The sequence below is a fragment of the Arvicanthis niloticus genome, chromosome 6, assembly GCF_011762505.2.
Source record: "Arvicanthis niloticus isolate mArvNil1 chromosome 6, mArvNil1.pat.X, whole genome shotgun sequence".
Lineage (NCBI taxonomy): Eukaryota > Metazoa > Chordata > Mammalia > Rodentia > Muridae > Arvicanthis > Arvicanthis niloticus.
The window spans coordinates 61934297-61955400 of record NC_047663.1 but is presented as its reverse complement, the minus strand read 5'-3'; the positions used below and the strand labels follow the sequence as shown (position 1 = coordinate 61955400).

Sequence of the window (21104 nt, the reverse complement as noted above, 5' to 3'; positions counted from 1 at the left end):
CCCTGCAGAGGCAGGCGGATCCATGTGAGTTCAAGGCAGCTTCAAGGTCTGCAGACCAAGTTCTAGGACAGCCAGGGCTATCCTGTCTTAGAAAACCAGGAAAAAAGGATGCTGGAAGGGAAAGGAAATAATAAATTCCATCCGGGACTGGGATATAGTAAAAGGAAGTTGAGAAAAATGAGAGATCAATGGCAGAGGACAAACGAGGGTAATGGAAGCAGACACAATCAAAATATATACATGTGTGAAAATGACAATGAAAAGCCATCATTATAACTGATACATCTTAATGAGAACATTAAAAATGCTAGTAAGCCGGGCGGTGGTGGCGCACGCCTTTGATCCCAGCACTTGGGAGGCAGAGGCAGGCGGATTTCTGAGTTCGAGGCCAGCCTGGTCTACAGAGTGAGTTCCAGGACAGCCAGGACTACACAGAGAAACCCTGTCTCAAAAAAACAAAAAACAAAAAAAAAATTTAATAAATAAATAAATAAATAAATAAAAATGCTAGTAATATATAGTCATCAAGTGACAGGTGGACAAATAGGAAAAAGACAAGAGGACAGAGCTTGCTTGCTCAGCCAGACAGTGTTAGGCCAAACTCAATGGCAGGTTGGTTCCCCACCCCCAAACATATTACTTACACATATTAAATGCTGGGCATAGTGTTGAGCCCTGTAATCTCTGTACTCTGGAGGCTGAAGCAGAAAGGACCAGTCTTTAAGGATAGCCAGGGATTTATTTCACTGAGACCCTGTCTGATGAAAAACAGGAGATGGTGGTGGTGGCTGAGGCTGTAGCTCCATTGCTACAGTATTTGTCAGTTATGCATCCAGCCCTAGATTAAATCCCCAGCATGCCATAAAACCAGGAATGGAGATGCTCACCTGTAATCGCAGCACTTCAAAACTGGGGGCAGGAGGGTCAGGGTCATGTTCTCCTGTATAGTGAATGAGTTTGGGGTCAACTTGAATGACATGATACCCTGTCTGAAAATAAAAAAAGGAAATTGATCAGCTGTGGAGAGGCATTTTCAGTCACACATGCCTTGAGTAATCGAGTGTATACCCACCTCCCCATATCCTTCCTGGTCCCAGGAAGCTCTAGCTTACTTACAGATTGACTTACGTATTACTGGTTTGAGATAGGGTCTCACTGTGTAGCCCTGACTGGCCTGGAACTCACAGAGCTGCTTGTTTCTGCCTCCTGAGCAGCGTGACTAAAAGCATGTGCAACCACACCTGGCTCTTGAGTTACTTTGAGAAGTTTCATTGCATTTATTTACGTATGCAGTGTGAGTGGGTATGCACGCCAAGGCACACTTTAGAGGTCAGAGAACAACTTGCAGGAATTAGATCTCTCCATCCACCGTGTAGGTCCTGGGGATTGAACTCAGGTGACCGGACTTGCTAACCCGTGTGTTTGTCACAAAGCCATCTCAGGTCGGTTTATTCTTTTAACCTGGGAGAGAACATGTGGCGGGCCTTCGTCTTTCTGTGCTACCATTTCATTTATCTTGATGTCTATCCCTTTGGCTGTAAGTGAAAATTTTCCTTACTGATGCCTGAATAAAACTCCATTTTGTATATATACTGTATTTTCTCTATACATTCAGCTACTGATGGCTCAGAAGCTGACTCCACACCTTAACGATATTAAACGTGGAAGATGAGAACCTCTGCTTTCTCTCAGATGCTACCTGATGACATTCTTAGCTCTGGGGTTGTTGGAAGTGAGTGGTCTGTTAATACCTCTTGAGAGATCTCATGTGATAGTCTTGGGGATGCTAGGTCAGACACTGAGGTGGCCAGGGAATGCCGGTTTACAGGGCTAAAGATAGCCTAGGATAATTTGGCTCTGGATCTGTAACATTCCAACTCTGCGCCGCAATCAGGGAAGTTTTAAATGAGTCTGTCTGCATTGTTGAATCTTCAAAACAGGTGTGGCTTCCGGTCCCCTCCCTCCTCCCCTTTCTAGGAACTTTACTCCTTGGTGCGAGGAGGAAAGAGTTTGCTGATGACTCATTGTTGGGAGCACAGAAGCACTGAGAGAACCAGGTCGTTAATCACACTGGGCTGTCTTCTCAATGGAGGAGATAAAACCAAATCCCTGCATTCTATCCCGAAATCTGAGAGTGCATTTTGTTGACGACCTGGTGACCTTTTGCTATCTGTGGAGGCTGACCTCACCCAAATTCCCCAGAATGATTATCCCGGGCTCTTCCTTCTCTAGACCTTAGGGGAGATGTCACAGTACTTTATGGCCTGCTGACCTCTATGGCTATCGGTCAGAGACCACACTAGGTTCTAGGCCTTTTAGCTATAGAACCCACTCACATGGCCACATGTACTTTGTAAAAGAATTTCTAAGTAGTTGTGGTTCCTACTCTGCACCCTCCCCCCCCCCCCCCAATTCCTTAAGGCAGGCATGATTGCCTTCCATCATACCAGTGGCCTGAGACTGAAAATGAAAGCAGGAAAGGCAGGGGGATGGGATGGGAGTGGGGGTGGGGGTGGGGGTGTGTGGTAAGACCTCAGGCCATGGGTGAGCATGGCGAGAAGCAGACTTGATTGAGCAGAATGCTTCTTCCTGAAGCTTTGCTTCATTAAATAGCTCCTTTAATTGGAGGAACAAAGGCTATTTAAACCTTTGGTGAGCAGGTAGAGGGTTTGAGGGTGAGTGTACAGCATCGTCCAGGGCCAGAGTCCTGGGGATGCCTCATTTGCATAAGGAGGAATTCCAGGAGCTGCTGGGCATGACCTTATAAGGGGAGTGGCCTCCTCTGGTGGGGCAAAGGACACAGGTCTATATGTGCCCAGCCAAGCAGGCCCAGTGCATCAGGGGTGGCTATCCTAGTACTGATGATCTTGGGATGAGATTTCCAGGGTCTGGACAGGCCTCCACCCCATTCTTGGTCCAGGCCTGCTCCCCACGGCTCCCCCACGCCCACATGTAGTCACATTTTAAGCTTTATTGTGCAGCTGGATCGGACTGAGTGTTGCCTGGAAATCTTTTTCCAAGCTTTTTTGTATTTTACTGTATTTTAAATATGCTGACAGAGAACCAGCTGCCTGCCGTTAGGTTCCCTGGAGTCTGATCCAGGTTGATGATGGCAATCTGCACTGGGTTGTCATCCTCATCTCTGCACAGTTCACCTGTCTGACACCTGCAGGGACCCCCTCAGCTCATGCAGAAGAAATCCAGACAATGGACCCCAACATAGAGATCCAAGTGGAAAACTTAGCCGTGTGGGTGTGGGTGAGGAGGTCCTGGGTTGAGGGGCCTTGTTTGATAGGCTAGGGTACAGCACACCAGCAGAAGGTGTCGTGACCATTACTAGGAGTGTGTCCTTGTAACTACACTAGCTTATCACTGGCCACGGGGACAGAGCCACAGTTTTATTCCACTCCTCCAGCCTGAAGGGTTCTATTTCCCGTTAGTGACCTTCACTCAGACCAAAGAGGTTAGCGGCTTCAATAAAGGGACATTTTAATATAATTTTATTTTTTATTATTTTATGTGTATGAGTGTTTAACCTGCATGGATTTATCATGTGCATGCAGTGCCTACAGAGGCCACAAGAGGATGTCAGACTTCTCCCAGGGATTAGAATTACAGAGAGCTGAGTGGCAAAGGTGGGTACTTGGAATTGAACTTGGGTCTTCTGGAAGAGCAACTAGTGCTCTTTAACCGTCTCTGAATGAGCTCTCTCTCTCTCTCCTGTTCCCCTTCCCGTTTTGAGATAGGGTCTTACCATGTAGCCCTGGCTGGTCTCGATCTCACAGAGATCTGGCTGCCTCTGCTTCCTGAGTTCTGGGACTAAAGGTGTACACACCTGGCTCCCATATAGAACTTAATTAATGGGATTATTAGAAAGAAACATGAAAAAGCTGGCAGTGGTGGTGCACACCTTTAACCCCAGCACTCAGGAGGCAGAGGCAGGCAGATCTCTTAAGTTTTAGGCCAGCGTGGTCTACAGAGCAAGTTTCAGGACAGCCAGGTTTATACAGAGAAACCTTGTCTCCAAAAAAGGGACGGGGAGGTAAAGAAAAATAATAAAAATTTGGAAAACATTCAGAAAACAAAGCTGCAGAGATGAATTTATGAGTGTTATTTAGATTTTAAAAAAAAGCTTGGGCTAGTAACTTAAGGTTAAATATCATTTTGGTCTTAAGTAAGCAGTTTGCTTCCTGTCCAACAAGCTGTCCCTTGGAAGACACACAGCATCTCTGGAAACGGTTTTGGCTTTATCAGCAGTTCCCCAAGTTCTCTAGCAGGCAGCAATCCAGACCGTTTCCATTCTCTCACATACTTTCATTGTTTTTGTTTGGTTGGTTTGGTTTTTGAGACAGGGTTTCTCTGTGTAGCCCTGGCTGTCCTAGAACTCATTCTGTAGACCAGGCTGGTTTCAATCTCAGAGATCTGCTTACCTCTGCTGGGGTTAAGGCATGTACCACCACACCTGGCTACCTCCCTCACTTTTTCTTTCTGTTCTGCCTCAAGTTGAGGCAGAGCTAGCCCTCTCTTCTAGGTGCCTGGTAGGGCTGAAGTGTTCACAGTCTGCTGAGTGGATCCTCAGGCATCAGGAAGTTAGGAAGCTTTAAGAAACTTACAAAGCAGGAAAGGGGGCTGGGTGGCGGTCACCTCTGTCCTGTTTGCTGTTTAGAGATTTGCTTAAGAGAAGTGGAGCTAGCTGGAAGTGGGTGGTCTCTGGCTGTCCCGCCTAGAAGCTGGGGATGTCAGGCAGGCCAAGGAACCCTTAATGAGGAAGCCAGATCTTTCCCAGAGTGGCTGATTAACACTGCTCAGCTGATGCCCTGAGTCTGTCCCCAGACCACAGTACCCAGGGTTCTCTCTCCAGGACTTCCTGGTTTCCATATTTTCCCTCCCTTGAGCCTCTGCAAAGGAAGAAATTCAGATCATTACGGGCCTTCCTAAGGGTCTGGGCATATGAGCTGAATTTCTGAATCTGGAATTTCTGGAAGAAAACTGAAGCTTAGGGAGACACTGTTGCTTGCTTCTGGTGCTGGGCTGAAGGTGTGGCTATGGGGGACTGAGAACTTAGTGTGTGAGATTGAGTTTAGTGTTAGAGTTAAGCAGATATCCGTCCTGAATCAATCAATCTCTCTCTCTCTCTCTCTCTCTTCCCCTCCCCCCTCCCTCTCTTTCTTTCTCCCTCTCTCCTCCCCCTCTTCTCCCCTCCCTCCCTCTCTCTCCTTCTCCTTTCCCCATCCCTCTTTCTCTCCTTCCATCGCTCTCTCGCTCTCTCTCTGTCTCTCTCTCTCTCTCTCTCTCTCTGTGTGTGTGTGTGTAAGAGAGAGAACCCATGTTGGTACTACAAAAGGGAGACTACAAAGTATTTTCAGCAGTTGATGGGTATACCCTCCCCTGAAACGTGGGTGTTCTGGCAGCCAGGCTCTCACCATGTACCCCATCAAAGCCCACAGTTCTGACAATGTCTCTAAATATACTAACCTTGCTTGCTTTTTGGCTTCTGTAGTTCTGCTTCTGGCTAAAAAGTATGTCAACCCAGGATGTGCTTTTTGTGCTTAAAAGCTCACCCCAGGGAAGACTCAGGGTTACACTGGTATCCCAAAAACCCAGTGTAGTCTCCAACCAGCTAATAAAGACTTTTTATTTGCTTAAACCTGTGTCTAAGTAGTCTTCCCACAACATCCCTCTATCAGACTGAGGTCTAGAGCCCTCCCACATTGGACTACTTAAATGGGGGGAGATAACACCTGGTTCCTATGGAAGGCAAAATTATAGGTATGAATATCTCAGCACAGAGCAAAAGACAGTTTCAGCTCCTGTTTGTCGTAGTCATTTTCTCCATACCACCAGGCAACTCATGACTTCTAAATGTGTCAACCGTTTGGCTTTTCTGACATTACTGTACCTCAGCTTGCCTTTCTCCTTCTGAACACTTGGACGCCACAGTGGTGTGATGGCTGATCTTGCTACCAACTCGATACACCCAGGCAGCTGCTTCCTTCAGATCAGCCAGTCCAAAAGCCCTAGATCTTTATCATAATAATCACAATCATTGCTAATATGTAGGAGGGCCTAGATCATTGTGGCCTGTGGGTGGCCTTCCCGAGGCAGGTGGGCCTGGGCTGTATATGGCTACCTAAGGGAAGAAGCCAGCGAGAAGCATTCTTCCATGGTTTTCCTTCAGCTCCCGCCTCAGGCTCTTCCCTTAGTTAACTTGATGATGAATTATAACCTGTAAAATAAAATCAAGCTTTTTCCCTCAAGTCACTTTTGGCCATGGTGTCTGTCACAACAAAAATAGAGCGATAGCTAAGTATTTTGTACGTGTGTCTCTGAGACAGGGTCTTAGGTATCCAATTAAAACCTTCTGTCTCTTGCTTCCACCGTTACGTTCTGCTTTGTTTCAGATGGAACTCCGGGCTTTACATGCTAAGCACGTGCACTCAGCTAACTCTCCAGTCTGGCTTTGTATTATTGTCTCTGTCTCTTTGCAGAATAGGAACCAACACAACCCCCCAGGCAGAAGGGTGTGCAGGGATTCAGCTTACTTAAGGAAGTAAGGAGCAACTCACATGCATGGACACTTACGAAGGACTGCAATGATCAGGATTTCTTCTTCTGCAGATGTTCAGTCAAAACTTCTCAAGGAGGAAAAGTGTAGAGACAGGAAGGCCTGGAGAGAGAACCCTGTGCACTGTGGTCTGAGGGCAGACTTAGGGCATCAGCTGAGCAGTGTTAAAGCAGCCACTCTGAGAATGATCTGGCTTCCTTATCAAGGGTTCCCTGGCCTGCTTGACAACAATATACAAAGAAAATTTTAAAATATATTTTTAAAAGAGTGAACGGGATCAGAAGAGATGAGCTTGGCTGCAATGGTGAACTCCCTTTATTGGGATCTGAAAAATGTAAAACAGTCAAAGCAGTTACAGGAGTCCAGCAAAGCAAGGTCTTTATCTGAATCAGGCAGCAAAAACTGACCAGTCAGGGACAACAGCACAGCCTGGATAAAGCTAACTGTGCTTTCGGAACGTTCATCTTGGCATATAGTTAAGCAGATGAGAAAGGTTTTTTGTATTCAGGTCTCTACTGATCAATTAGGGGAAAAGAACAGATGTGGGGTCTGAACTGTGACCCTGAGCCACACACTATAGAGTTTTAAAGGTCACAAATATCTGTGCTAAGTTCTATCACAACACAGCGTCAGTCAGAGTCATTTGTTCTTTCATGGTTAGGATTGATCACATTCTGGGAACAGGGAGAGGAGGAGGAGGAGGAAGTTGGTGGGCCATCTGGAAAGTTTCCTAGAGCCTGGGAACTTGGACTTAGTTACACCCTAACTAAGATGGAGTCTGAAAACAAATGGCAGTACTTAGGACAAGTTTTGATTGTTTTATCCCAACACCTCCAAGTAGAGAGGAAGCTTCAGTCCCAAATTGCTGTCTAGGCTGTACAGGAAGCTGCAAGCAGAGAACACATGCCCTGGGAAGGGGTTGAAGGCTGGCTGGGGCTGCCTATGTAGCCCAGAATGACTTGAACTTAGTTTTTCTCCAAGTGCTTCAATTACTTTTTTTTTATTTGCTGTTTCTGTTAGCAGACAGTTAACACTGATACACTACCCACCATCAAACTTCATAACTGAGCGGAAACAGGCTGTGACAGGTTCAGGACCACATTATCTGAAGGAATTTATGGGACCGAAATACTTAGCTATGATTCCCAGTTTTATGTCTCCTTCTATCTGTGTGGGAGTAGATGAAGAAAAAAAAAAGTAAAAACCACAAGCTAATGTTGTATTTTGCCAATACAATTTGCCAATAAGCCTGCTTAGAAAATATGAAGTTATACAGCAGTAAACTGTAGTCTCAAGTGGAACTCTTAAGACCAGCAGCACACTACCCAGACTTAGTAGAAACTGTGAAACCTAAGGAAACCAGGGTTTTACTTCTAACATAACTAGAATTCAGATTCCCCAAGGGTATGTTCCTTTTTAAATTTGCTCACCATGTCTGCCTCGTCATTAAATTCTTTCCCTCTTAGCAGGAAGAGTGAAAATCAGCTGGACAGTTTAAAAAGAATGACCCCCGACTAACAGCTGCCTAGAAGAACATCTGGTCTATCTCAAAGATTGCTATGATAGAATTTCTGCTTTGTAAACCTTCCCATTTGCCCAATAATGACACAAACATGTAGTATCTGTATCTGTGAAACCTGTTAATTTCCTCAAAGTGTAACTTGGTTGATAAGAACCCCCAAAGCCATCTGCAGGTAAAACCATATTTAAACTGGGCAGTGGTATCGAACACCTTCAATTCCAGCACTCAGGAGGCAGGCAGATCTCTGAGTTTCAGGCCACCCTGGCCTACAGAACTAGTTCCAGGATAGCCAGGGCTATACAGAAAAACCCCTGTCATCAGGTTGGTCAATTGATTAGAGCATCAGTGATTGTTGAAATGTGGCAGGGCCAGAGCCAAATTACACTTTATCTTGGGCTACCTTTATCCCTTAAAATGGCAATTCCTTGTCCACCCCTGTGTCTGACCTAACATCATATGAATAACAGATAAAACCTTTTGTAATGTATTAACAAAACTCTTAACGCTGGGCAGTGGTGGTGCACACCTTTAATCCCAGCACTTGGGAGGCAGAGACAGGCAGATTTTTGAGTTTGAGGCCAGCCTGGTCTACAGAGTGAGTTCCAGGACAGCCAGGGCTATACAGAGAAACCCTGTCTCAAAAAACAAACAAACAAACAAACAAACAAACAAAACCAAAAAAAAAAAAAAAAACCCTCTAGTTTTCACCAACTCCAAAGCCCAGAATGTCACCAGATGACAGCCGAAGCCTATTCCTGTCACTTCTCTGATTCTCTGTGGCTGCCCACTTACTGTTTTCACAATGTATTGGAAAGTACCTTGATTTATAACTCTCTTTATTCAGCTACCATAAAAACACCATCTGACAGAGCACCTCGGTTTTAAAAATGGAATCCTTAGGAGATTACAACTGACCTTGCTCAACCATTATTGTCAGTCCAGAAAGGAATGCCTGCTGTGAAAGCCTGTCTCTCAAGATAGTCTGTCTTGCCTTGGGCGGACAATTTCAGGAAGGAGAGGCTGCAGACCACAAGCAGACCCCTGAGTTCTAACAGCTTCCTCATTCCCAACACTCCCACCACAATGCTCCAAGCTAACCTTTACCCTACAGGCCCTGTATTTCCTACAGGACAGAGGCTGCCTCTCACTGTGTGCACTAATAAACACATTTTGTCTGAGGAGGTTAGACTCTGGTCTCTTTCTGTCTTGTGTTTCTTCCCACTGCCTCAGAAATCTAAAGTCAACCTGTTAGCACATTGGACATGGAATCTGGGGTACCCTGAATCTGTTCTTAGGCTATAGTCTCTTACATTTGGCTTCAGAATAAATTACCTCTAATCCTTTTTGAGGTGAGTGAGAATTGTAGTTTTGTTTCAACAATGTCCAGATTCACATGCAGTTGTTGGAGCTGAGACTAATTGAATAATTTCCAAGTGAAAAGTTTCTTTCTTTCTTTCTTTCTTTCTTTCTTTCTTTCTTTCTTTCTTTCGTGTGTGTGGTGTGTGTGTGTATGTGTGTGGTGTGTGTGTGTGTATGTGTGTGGTGTGTGTGGTGTGTATGTGTGTGTGGTGTGTGTGTGTGTATGTGTGTGGTGTGTGTGTGTGTGTGTGTGTGTGTGTGTGTGTGTGTGTGTCTGTAACCCTGGCTGCCTGTAACTATTTATCTAGACCACACTGCCCTTGAGCTCATAAATATCTGCCTTCCTCGGCCTCTTCAGGGCTGGGACTACAGTGGATGCCTCCACAACTGGGCAGAAAGTTGTTTTAAAAATCTAAAGGGGAGCCGGGCGGTGGTGGCACACGCCTTTGATCCCAGCACTTGGGAGGCAGAGGCAGGCAGATTTCTGAGTTTGAGGCCAGCCTGGTCTACAGAGTGAGTTCCAGGACAGCCAGGACTACACAGAGAAACCCTGTCTCTGGAAAAAAAAAAAAAAATCTAAAGGGGATTCAGAGAAGCTCACTGATAGACATAGACTGTTCTTTAGATTCAGTGACCTTTCATAGCTGGGTGTAGCTGGGCATGGAAGCACAGGCCTCTAGTTCAACACTTGGGAACCAGAAGCAGAATTGCCGCAGCATGGTTTACATAGTTCCAGTGTGACGTGTTTAAAAAAAAAAAAAAAAACAAACAAAAAAAAACTCCACAAACAAAACATAAAGTAGAAAGAACCGCCTTTCAAAGGAAATTGTATGCCTTGCATTTTTGCTTTTTGGTTGTAGAGTAACCGACTAGGCAGTGACTGCAGGGCCGCAGGGACTCACTTCCTTTGCTGTAGGGAATGGTGTAGGAATACATCTCAGTGGGTGCCTGCGATTTAGGGAGGGGACAGTGTTACCCTCCCTCCCTTCCTCTTAAAGAAAGCTTGCTGATGCTCTGTGCCTGGAAGAGAAGTTCCTCAGGTCAGTGTTTCTGGATGGTTACCTGCCCAGCAGAGTACTACTCATTCATGGGAAGACATGTGTGTGTGTGTGTGTGTGTGTGTGTGTGTGTGTGTGTGTGTGTGTGTTTCTTTTGTACTTAGGTTTGCAAACTTTGCCTGTCTTTACTGAGAACAGAAGCCCCTCCCAGCCTGCACAGTTTTGTTTGAAGGCTCTCTGGAGGTTGGGAAGTCCTTCTAAGAAGGCAAACCTTTCATTTACCTTTGAGAGGCTCCTCCACTTTCTATTGTGTGAGACAGCCTGAGTAGCCAAGCAAATGGCAACATTTCTATGGGAAAGTACCCCAGACAGGCACACCTACTTTAAAAGGTAATTAGAACAACAGTGGGGAGCAACCTGAGGAAAAAGTTGTATGAGGAATTGGGGTCTTTAAGTTTTAGAATTCCCTGCAAAGTTCCCACTACAGATGGCTCCTCACACCGCCCAGGGTTGCTTCCTGAAACACTTTTAATCCCTGGCATACACCATACGTGTAGTAGTTACACTAAATGTGTTTCCTCTGGCACATGGCACACACAGGGCCACACACATGTAATCCTGGCACTAAGTAGTATGCCAACCTGGGTTGCTTAGGGAGACCCTGTATTTAATTTAAACTAACCTTCTCTCTCTCTCTCTCTCTCTCTCTCTCTCTCTCTCTCTCTCTCTCTCTCTTTCTTTCTTTCTTTCTTTCTTTCTTTCTTTCTCTCTTTCTGAGTCAGTCTCTCTCTAGCCCTGGATGACCTAGAACTCACTCTATAGATCAGGCTGGCCTCAAACTCACTACAGAGATCTGCCTGTCTCTGCCTCTTGAGTGCTGGGATTGAAGGCTGTTAATCCCACAGATTCAAGAAAAAAAGACCACCAACCCAAATCACGGCCAGATTAACTAAAGCAAGCAATTAATTAAAGTGAGGTTTTAAAAACTCATATACATGGACTCTCCCTAAAGGTGGGGTTCGCGATATTAACATTGGATATAGGTAAAATAAGGGGCTTATAGTCCAGGAGTAGGGGATTTTCGTATGGAGGGTTTGGAAGGCACAGAGGCAGCGTTACAGAAGCAGAACATAAACATAACAAGTTGGTCGTAAGACCCTCCTGAAACACGTTTGTAAGGTGGTCAACACAAGATGGTTATAGTAAGCTGGTCACAGCAAAGTGTCCATAATAACAGGTAGTCGTAATAACTTTGTGAAACAAAGACATGGTTGTCATTTCCTGGAACAGGCAGTAGAGAACCATGTGTAGTTAAGATTACAGGTGGGGCACAGCCCAGTCCTTGAGAAGCACAGATTTAATCATAAACAGGAACCAATCTAGTTTGTCTTGACATCGATGGCTTTCAAGCCCACGATGGAGGCAGGCTGGTTCATCAAGATGTGACTCCACACCCGGCCCAAGCTTGCACTTCTTTTTATTTGTGTTTTACCTTTTACTTTCCTTTATTTGTTGCTATTATTTTAATACATTTTTGCTTATTATTATTATTTTTAGACCTATTTTATTTGTCTGAGTGTGTTTGCCTGCATGTGTCTATGTGTTCCATGTATATACGCCTCATGCCTTAGGAGGTCCATGGGACACTGGAACTGTTTTTAAAAGCTAAGTGCTTGTGGGGGGTGGGAGTGGGGGGTGGGGTCGGGGGGTGGCACACGCCTTTAATCCCAGCACTTGAGAGGCAGAGGCAGGCAGATTTCTGAGTTCGAAACCAGCCTGGTCTACACAGTGAGTTCCAGGACAGCCAGGGCTACACAGAGAAACCCTGTCTCGAAAAAAACAAAAACAAAAACAAACAAACAAACAAAAGCTAAGTGTTCCCCATCCCCACTCCAACAGGGTCTCTCTGTGTAATCTTGGCAGTCTTGGAACTCTCTCTGTAGACCAGGCTAGCCGCCTCCTGAGTGCTGGGATCAAAGGTTTGTGCCACCACTGCCTGGCAAAGCTGAGTGTTATTAGCCCAGGCTGGCTTCAAATTCATTACTCTAAGGGTGATCTTCTTGCCTCTCCATCTAGTTCTGAGATTATAGGCATGTACTATGACCAAACTTGATTTATGCAGTCAGTACTGGGGATTGAACCCAGGGCTTCCTGCAAGTACTCTTATTAATTGAGCTGCAGTCCCAAGCCCTGAAGCAGTCTGGTAAAAGGTCACCAGTTCCTCAGAGGTGTGTAGCTACGCTGCCCCTCCACTGACACGATCTCTCCAAAGTAGCTGTGGAGTCTTCGTTTTTTAGCACTAATGATTTAGGCTTTTTCTAAAGTGCAGTGGGGCTGTCCTGTGGTAAAACTACTTGGTTAAGGCTTGAGAAATCCTGCAGTCCTAAAACACCTTCCCTTTTTTGGTAAGATCCCCTGTGGGATCCCCTTCTTTACCTCTTTTTCTTCTTTAGGTGCTGGAGGTCCTGCCCAGGCTCCCCTCCCCCTCCCCCTCCCCCTCCCCCATTATGCTAAATGCTCAGCTAAATCCCACTCCTGGGTGGGTTTCCTAAACACAAAGGTGGAAAGCCTCTGCTTGAGTGACACTGACATATACGAGAAAACTCCCTTCCAGAACTCCACTGTATTTGAATACGGAACAGAGGCGCATGCTCCGGTCAAAGGAAGACAATGAACTCTGAGAGACCTTGGCCCAGAAACCCCGGACTCAGACGTGGGTGCTCAGCATCCTTGGCCCATTTTTATCAGCCATTCCTGGGAAAGCAGAGACACGTGTGGCTCCACCCTGAGGAAGGACTGTACCGCCGTAATCCAGACGGGGAGAGGTTGGGCGAGTGTCATGAAGCGCTCCAACTATAGTGTGCTGACTCACAGCTAAAACGTCTGGGCGGGACAGATACAGAGAGCTAAGGAATGTTCTGCAGTCAGTCTTCCTGGCCCAAGGACAGTGACCCAGGGAGGCAGAATGCTTTACAGGGAAAGCCATTTGGGTGTAATGGCAGCCCTGGGGAATCCTAAACAAGAGGATGATCCCAAGTTTGAGGTCAGCATAGAAAAGAGGTAGAGGGTGAGGTGAGGACAGATACTGTTTCTATTCTTTTTATTTATTTATTTTTAACAATGTATTTTTTTTAATGTATGTGAGTACACTGTAGCTTCAGACACACCAGAAGAGGGTATCAGATCCCCATTACAGATGGTTGTGAGTCACTATGTGGTTACTGGGAATTGAACTCAGGACCTCTGGAAGAGCAGTCAGTGCTCTTAACCACTGAGCCATCTCTCCAGCCCCAGAGACTGTGTCTAAACACCAAGAGCAAAGGGCGGGGGGTGGGGGTGGGGAATAGACAAAGAGAATCTTGGCTAAGTAAGGACCAGTGTTTATAGGTAGTATATGGAAATAAAGGTCCGGGCCACAGGCAGGCCCTGCCCATGGAGGGGCTCCTGGCTCGCAGTGGCTATAGAGCCTTGCTGACCTGCTGAGGAGCCGAACTGCTACTCAGCATATTTTCTCATAATCTATCATTTATGTTTTATATCTGGGAAGTTTGTTTTAGCCCAAGTAAACACATTTGAGGATTAAGAGTGTTTAAAAACTGTTATGTTTTGATCCATTTACAAAGGAGTATTCTTCATAGATGAAATTGACCTATGATTGAAACTACGATTAAACTCAACACCTCAAATTTTATTTTATTTTGTTTTTTTACAGTGTACTTTTTATTTTATGTGTATGGGTATTTTACCTGCATGTATGTGTACCATGTAGATGCAGTACCTGCAGAGGCCAGAAGAGGGCTCAAGATGAGACTGGAGTTAGAGATTGTTGTAAGTGACCATGTGATTTTGGGAATTGAACCCAGGTTTTCTGGAGAAAAGCTTGGCTCAAGAATTCTTTCTCTTTGTCCATTATTCCTTAGGACAAAAGCAGAAACACATCCAGATACTGATAAAGCTGATTTCTCTTTGAGAGACTGATGCTGAAAAGCAAAACAAAGCCCATACACTGTAAGGTTTAGTGATACCAGAAGTTTTGTGAGCTGTCAGATTAAACCACCAGAAAAGGGAACTCAGTCATAACAATTTCTGAGGCCTTACTCCTCTCAAACTTTTTACTCAGTGAATAACTTTGGAAAATAACTGCAGAAGTACGAGAACATTTGTCCACCCAAAGACTTACTCTTCCTCTGTATTGTGAGTTGACTGGCAGGATGGAGTAGAGGCAAAGGGTGTTAATACAAAAGGTTAGCGCCTCTTCTGTACAACCCAACAGAGGTTAAGGGTGATCTGCCCCAAGGTCAGCCTCTGCAGCTTTCTGTGATTCATCCCCTTGCCTGTCCAGGGACCGGTGACTATGGAGGGTGTGCGTTGCAACCTGATTTAGTCCATCTCAAAGCCAGTCGCTGGAAGCAGACCCGAGGGACAATACTGACACAGTATTGACAGCAGATACTGACACAGCTATGATGCAGCTTTGGAACCAGAATGGCGGCCTTGGGAGCAGGGAATGTCCCTCTCCCAGTCCGCTGCACACCATCCTGGAGTAGGCTGGCTCCGGAGGAATACTGAGACATAAGCACATCCGACCATTGGGGTTCAGAAGAGCACAGCTTGGTTAGCCTCCTTGGATACCGCAGAGGACACCTGGCCATAAGAGAACTCTTATCTTGATTTTGAGGGCTCAAAATCATCCCAGCCCTAGACTACTAAAAGATGCAAATTTCAGGGTTCTGGGGGTATTATTTCCCCGGGGAGTCAGGAAAATCATAGTGGCATCGCAGAATCCCGCAGGAGGCAGTTCTTGACAGTTCGTGACCAGCAGAGGGCAGCAAAGACAAATCCTAGGCTACTAGCGCTGGTCTTTTTTAAAAAAAAAAAAAAAAAAAAAAGCTGTCAAAATTTCACACTGGAAGCCCAAGAACCACATCCATGCTGCTCCAAAAGAGGGAGCTGTAGAGACAGTCTTCCCGTACCACCGTTGCGGCTCACCCAGGCTCTCCTGAGATGTGGGAGCCACATTTATGAATTTTCAAGTTTGAGACTGGAGAATTGTTAGAACTCTTGACTTTGTAGCCAGTAGGCTAGAAGCGACAGCCAAGGACCTTAGAGTGACACCTAAACCCAGGAAGTCTTGTGAGGCTGAAATCTTAGCCTGTGGCTGGTCTAGAACTCTCCCTGCAGCCTCTACTCCCCACATGCTGGGATTAACCTCCCACACCACCACATTTGGCAGCCTGTGGGATCTGATGCCAATTCCAGGTGGATAATAGGATGGCTTCTGAGTTCCAACATTTGCAAGACTCTCAGAGTTTCCATATTCAGAGTTCAGTGAATTAGCCTCGATCCTGGAGATGTTACCTTTGTTATCATGGTATGTGAACTGACCTCCCAAAGACGACCCTCTTGCTCCACATAGTGGGTCATCTGTGCCCCCACCCCTCCCCTGCCTTGGTTTTTAGAGACAGGGCTTCTCTGTGTAGCCTTGCTGTCCTAGAACTCTCTATGTAGACCAGGCTGGCCTTAAACTCAGAGATCCGCCTGCCTCTGCCTACTCAGTGATGGGATTAAAGACATGTGCCATCACTTCCTGGCTTGTAGTAGGTCTCTTGAGTGTTAAATAGACAAATGTCCTTCCTATGTTGCTCAGGTCTGGCTGCTTCTCTGTTTAGGGAAAAGCAACTAAGCACTTGAATAATTGAGATATTCTTAGGGTGTGAATGAAATGGGCAGGTAGGTTCTGGGAGAACAGAGAGGGTCAAAGTTTGGTTGGAAGTTAGGGTTGGAGGCTGTCTTAGTCTTAGACTTTCTCCTGTCATCCTAAGAAACTCAGGAGAAGGCTGAGGCAGGAAGATCATGAGTTTAAGAACGGACAAGATTCTCCAGAAAAACAATAGAACCCTAATGTATTTTCTTTTTCCTCCTCCTCCTCCTCCTCCTCCTCCTCCTCCTCCTCCTCCTCCTCCTCCTCCTCTTCCTCTTTTTCCTCCTCCTCCTCCTCCTCCTCCTCTTCCTCCTCCTCCTCCTCCTCTTCTTCTTCTTCTTCTTCTTCTTCTTCTTCTTCTTCTTCTTCTTCTTCTTCTTCTTCTTCTTCTTCTTTTTAATATTTTGACATGTTCTCTGTGTTAGCCATGGTGTTGGCATGAAGCTTACTATGCAAACCAGGCTGGCCTCAAACTCACAGAAATCCACCTGCCTCTGCTGGAGTGAAAGGCCTGTAACCATAGTACCTGGATTTCTGTCTCTGTCTCTGCCTCTGTCTCTCTCTCTCTCTCTCTCTCTCTCTCTCTCTCTCTCTCTCTCTCTCAAGCTAGGTCTCACTATGTAGCTCTCACTGATCTGGAACTCACTATATATATTAGGATGGTCTTGAACTCAGAGTGATCCACTTGCCCTGTGTCCCGAGTGCTGGGATTAAAAGTGTGCACCATCATACTTAGATTCTTCTTTTCTTTTTAAATAAGATTTATTTGTTTCATGTAAGTACATAGTCATTGTCTTCAGACACACCAGAAGAGGGCATCAAATCTCACTACAGATGGTTGTGAGCCACCACAAGGTTGCTGGGAATTGAAGTCAGGACCTTTGAAAGAGCAGTCAGTGCTCTTCATCAATGAGCCATTTCTCCAGCCCACCTAGATTCTTCTTTACTTTTTATTTTATTTTATTTTTTAGAGACAGGATCTTACTACATAGCCCTGGTTGTCCTGGAATGTACTATGTAGACCAGGGTGGCCTCAGACTCACAGAGATCTGCCTGTCTCTGCCTCCTGAATGATGGGATTAAAGTCATGCTCCATAACAGCCCAATCTTTTTATTTTATTGAGGATCTATTTTTATCTCTTAAATTATGTTTATTTGCATGTCTTTGTGTGTAGGCATGTGCATGTGAGTGCAGGTGCCTTTAGAGGCCAGAAGAGATCATAGGATCCCCTGAAGCTGGGGTTACAGGTGATTGTGAGCCACCTATCATGGGTGCTGGGAACAAAACTCTGGTCCTTTGGAAGAGCACTCACTACTCTTAACTACTAAGTCACCACTCCAACCTTTCTGCCAATGTATGTGAAAAGGGCCTTGCTTTATAACTTAAAAAAAAAAAAAAGATTTACTTATTGTATATACAGCATGTATGCCTGCAGGTCAGAAGAGGGCACTAGATCCTATGATGGTTGTGAGCCACCGTGTGGTTGCTGGGAATCGAACTCAGGACCCCTGGAAGAGCAGACCTCTGAGCAGACCTCTTAACCTCTGAGCCATCTCTCCAGCCCACTTTATAGCTTTATTTGTTCTGTTACTACAAAAACTTCTTCAAGCTGCTACCACACTGGAACATGAAACTGGGGTGACCCGCATCTCTTCATGGGCAGTGGTCACTCACACTTGACTTGTAAACAAACTAACTCTTGTCAGTTTTGAGGTGAAAAGTGTGTTTTGTGTTGATCTGCTCCATCTGAGCGGAGGGAATCCTTTCACAGTGCCTCTGTCCCCAGGAGACTGAAGAATCTGAGGTCATTTTAGGAGCTCACATCATAGCCTGTGTAAGAGGTGTGGAGACAACCTGTCTTCACATCCCTGATCTCCACATTGTCAGAGCTCATGGAGCCAGAGGAGGCCTTTGACTGCTTTTCCCAGCAGGAGAGGGGAGAGGTCCCTGAGCAGGAATTTAGGGTTGGATGCAGGGGTGTGAAAGGTCACACCCTTTTCTTCCCCCCAGAAGTGCTTACGATCTCCAGAGGAGGGGGTGTGCTGCTGGCCTGGAGCATCCTGATTTCAGGATTGGAGGCTGTTGTGACCTAATGAGAGCTTTCCCTATAAGAATTCAAAGTAAGAACTGTACAGGGCTGTACATGGGACTCACTTGGTAGGGTGTTTGCCTAGTATACGAGAAGCTCCGTGTTTGACGCCCATCACTACATTAAACTGGGTATGGCAATGTATATCTGTGATTCCAGTGCTTAGGAGGTAGAGGGATCAGAAGTTCAAGGTTCTATTTGAGTACATTTAAGGCTAGCTTAGACTGCATGAAACCCAGTAGTTTCAAACAAAACACAAACAAACAAACAAAAAAACCAAGCAAAACAAAAACCTAAGTAAATAAAGAAACAAACACAACCACCACACCTGCCCCCCAAAACCAAGAACAACCATGATGTACAGTCCTGATCCCACTCTGCCCTTACCCACCTGTCTCCTACGCTCCTCTACTTAGGACATCTGAGCTGGTACAACAGCCCATGGCCTGGCGCGGTCTGTAATGAACGAGTGAGGCCCCCACCACTACTGCAGTGCTGGAGATCAGAGTTGGCATAATAGGGACCCCCAAAGCAAAGGATCCCTGTGAATTAAAATATCCCAGGAATCCAAGGCAGAGAGGGGCAGGGCAGAGAAAGCTGCCGCTCTGGCACAGGGGAGAACTTGTCCCTGGAAGAGACTTCACATGGTTCTGACAGCTCCTCTCAGGGTGATGGTGACACTCACTGGCTTTTACTTTACTCTTTCTATAACTCTGATCTGGGAAGGCAGAAAGAAAATCCAAAATGTAAACAAATCCACATTCTTTACCAGTGTTTACATCCTAATTTCTTTGGAATATAGGGGAACCATTTTTGTTTTCTTTTTCTTTTTTTAAAGATTTGTTGATTTTATTTATGTGAGTTCACTGTCTCTCTCGTTAGATCCCATTACAGATGATTGTGAGCCACCATGTGGTTGCTGGGAATTGAACTCAGGTCCTCTGGAAGAGCAGTCAGTGCTCTTAACTGCTGAGACATCTCTCCAGCCTGTTTTTGTTTTGTTTTGTTTTGTTTTCAAGATAGGGTTTCTCTGTGTAGCCTTGACTGTCCTGGAATTCACTCTGTAGACCAGGCTAGCCTCAAACTTAGCCCTGCCTACCCCTGCCACCACCACCCAGCTTAACACAGATAAATTTTTTTTTTTTTTTTTTTTGAGACAGGGTTTCTCTGTGTAGTCCTGGCTGTCCTGGAACTCACTGTGTAGACCAGGCTGGCCTCGAACTGAGAAATCCGCCTGCCTCTGCCTCCCAAGTGTTGGAATTAAAGGCGTGCGCCACCACTGCCCGGCAACACAGATAAATTTATGTGGCAAGTTATGAACCTAGATGCTAGGCAAGCCTTCATCCACACAAATACCATCTCTCTCCCAGTATTTCATCCTTTGCTTTTTTTATGGAAACCTCAGTCAGATCACAAGGTCTTGTTGCCTGCAGTTACCTTTTATTCTCTGATGCTCCCTGTGCTCCAGCTTCACAATCTCCTCTGCTTCTCAGTTTTCTTTTTCTGTTTTTTCAAGACAGGGTTTCTCTGTGTAGCTCTGGCTGTCCTGGAACTCACTCTGTAGACCAGGCTGGCCTCGAACTCAGAAATCCGCCTGCCTCTGCTTCCCAAGTGCTGGGATCAAAGGCGTGCGCCACCACTGCCTGGTGCTTCTCAGTTTTCTATTCTCTCCATCGGGGGATGGCGATAGAGGGGCAGACCTTCCTAACATCCTTGGTAGCCATCGGAGCAAACAGAGCAAGAGCTGCCTGTGGGCCCAAGTGGTGTGATCTTTCCTCTCTCCAGCTCAGCCATGTGGGTTGCAGATGGGGCAAGCTGGGCCAGGTTATGCTTAGGAGAGGAAAGAAAAGAGGGATGGAGGGAGAGAGGGAGGGACAGAAGAAGGAAAGGAAGGAAGGCGGGAACACAGCGGCTCAGCTGGAGCAGCAGCGGAAGTGCAGAGCAGTCAGGAAAAGCATCACAACAGCCGCTTGAGACCAGTTCCTCTTTTTTTTTTTTCCTGGTTTAAGAATCTCAGTTCATTAAAAGGGAAGTGACAACCGCACTGCGACATGTAGTGTTTTAAATGCTACATCGACTAAACCCTTTTTTAAAACTTGAAACTTATTGCAATGGTACATTTCAAAGATGGTTTTTATTAGTATATAAATTATAGGTAATTATGGATTTAGTTGTGACATTTTCATATGTGTACATAGTATATTTTGATCATGTTACCTTCTCTTTCCCACAGACCCCTTTCTTCTCAGCTACTATGTGTGTGTGTCCCAGTGACTCTCCTGAGGGCTACTAAGAAGTATTCGTACCTTACTAGTGGCTACACCACTAAAGAAAATGTCTCATTCTTCTATCAAGCATTATGGGTATACATTCTTAGGTTATACAACACATTTTGTTTCTTGTATATCCAGAAAAGGCATAAGGCAATGGTTCTCAACATGTGGGTGGTGAGCCCTTTGGTAAGCCTCTGTCTCCAAAAATATTTACATTACAATTCACACACAGAGAAAAAAAGTAGCAAAATTACACCACTCACTTAACCAGCAACAGCACTCAGGAAAGCAGGCCCTGCACCTAACCTGGGCAGCCCTGGTCAAGGGGGTAAGCCATCCCTGAGGATTGATGGTGCAAGGGAGAGCCGGCCCCACCATTTCTCTGCTGTGAGGTGGCGTGTGTGTGTGTGTGTGTGTGTGTGTGTGTGTGTGTGTGTGGTGATGCCCTCCCCACTTGCTTCTCACCTCTGTGGCAGTTGGAAGAACTGGCCTTGAGGTCACCAAAGCTAGTGAACTGTCACTGCCCGCCGCCCCGGCCCCCCTCCCCGCCCCCACGCCAGCTGCAGCACTTGGGAGAGCAGGCTCTGTACCTCACC

General features: G+C 45.8%; 1 long non-coding RNA gene across 1 annotated transcript; it reads right to left on the bottom strand.

The window, feature by feature from the left end:
- Nucleotides 1–660: 660 nt before the first annotated feature.
- On the bottom strand, nt 661–20288 carry LOC143442922 (uncharacterized). The gene is made up of 3 exons (XR_013111552.1): nt 19673–20288; nt 888–989; nt 661–758 (listed from the first exon to the last, which is right to left on the bottom strand). It is a non-coding gene; the product is annotated as an uncharacterized LOC143442922 (long non-coding RNA).
- Nucleotides 20289–21104: the final 816 nt, after the last annotated feature.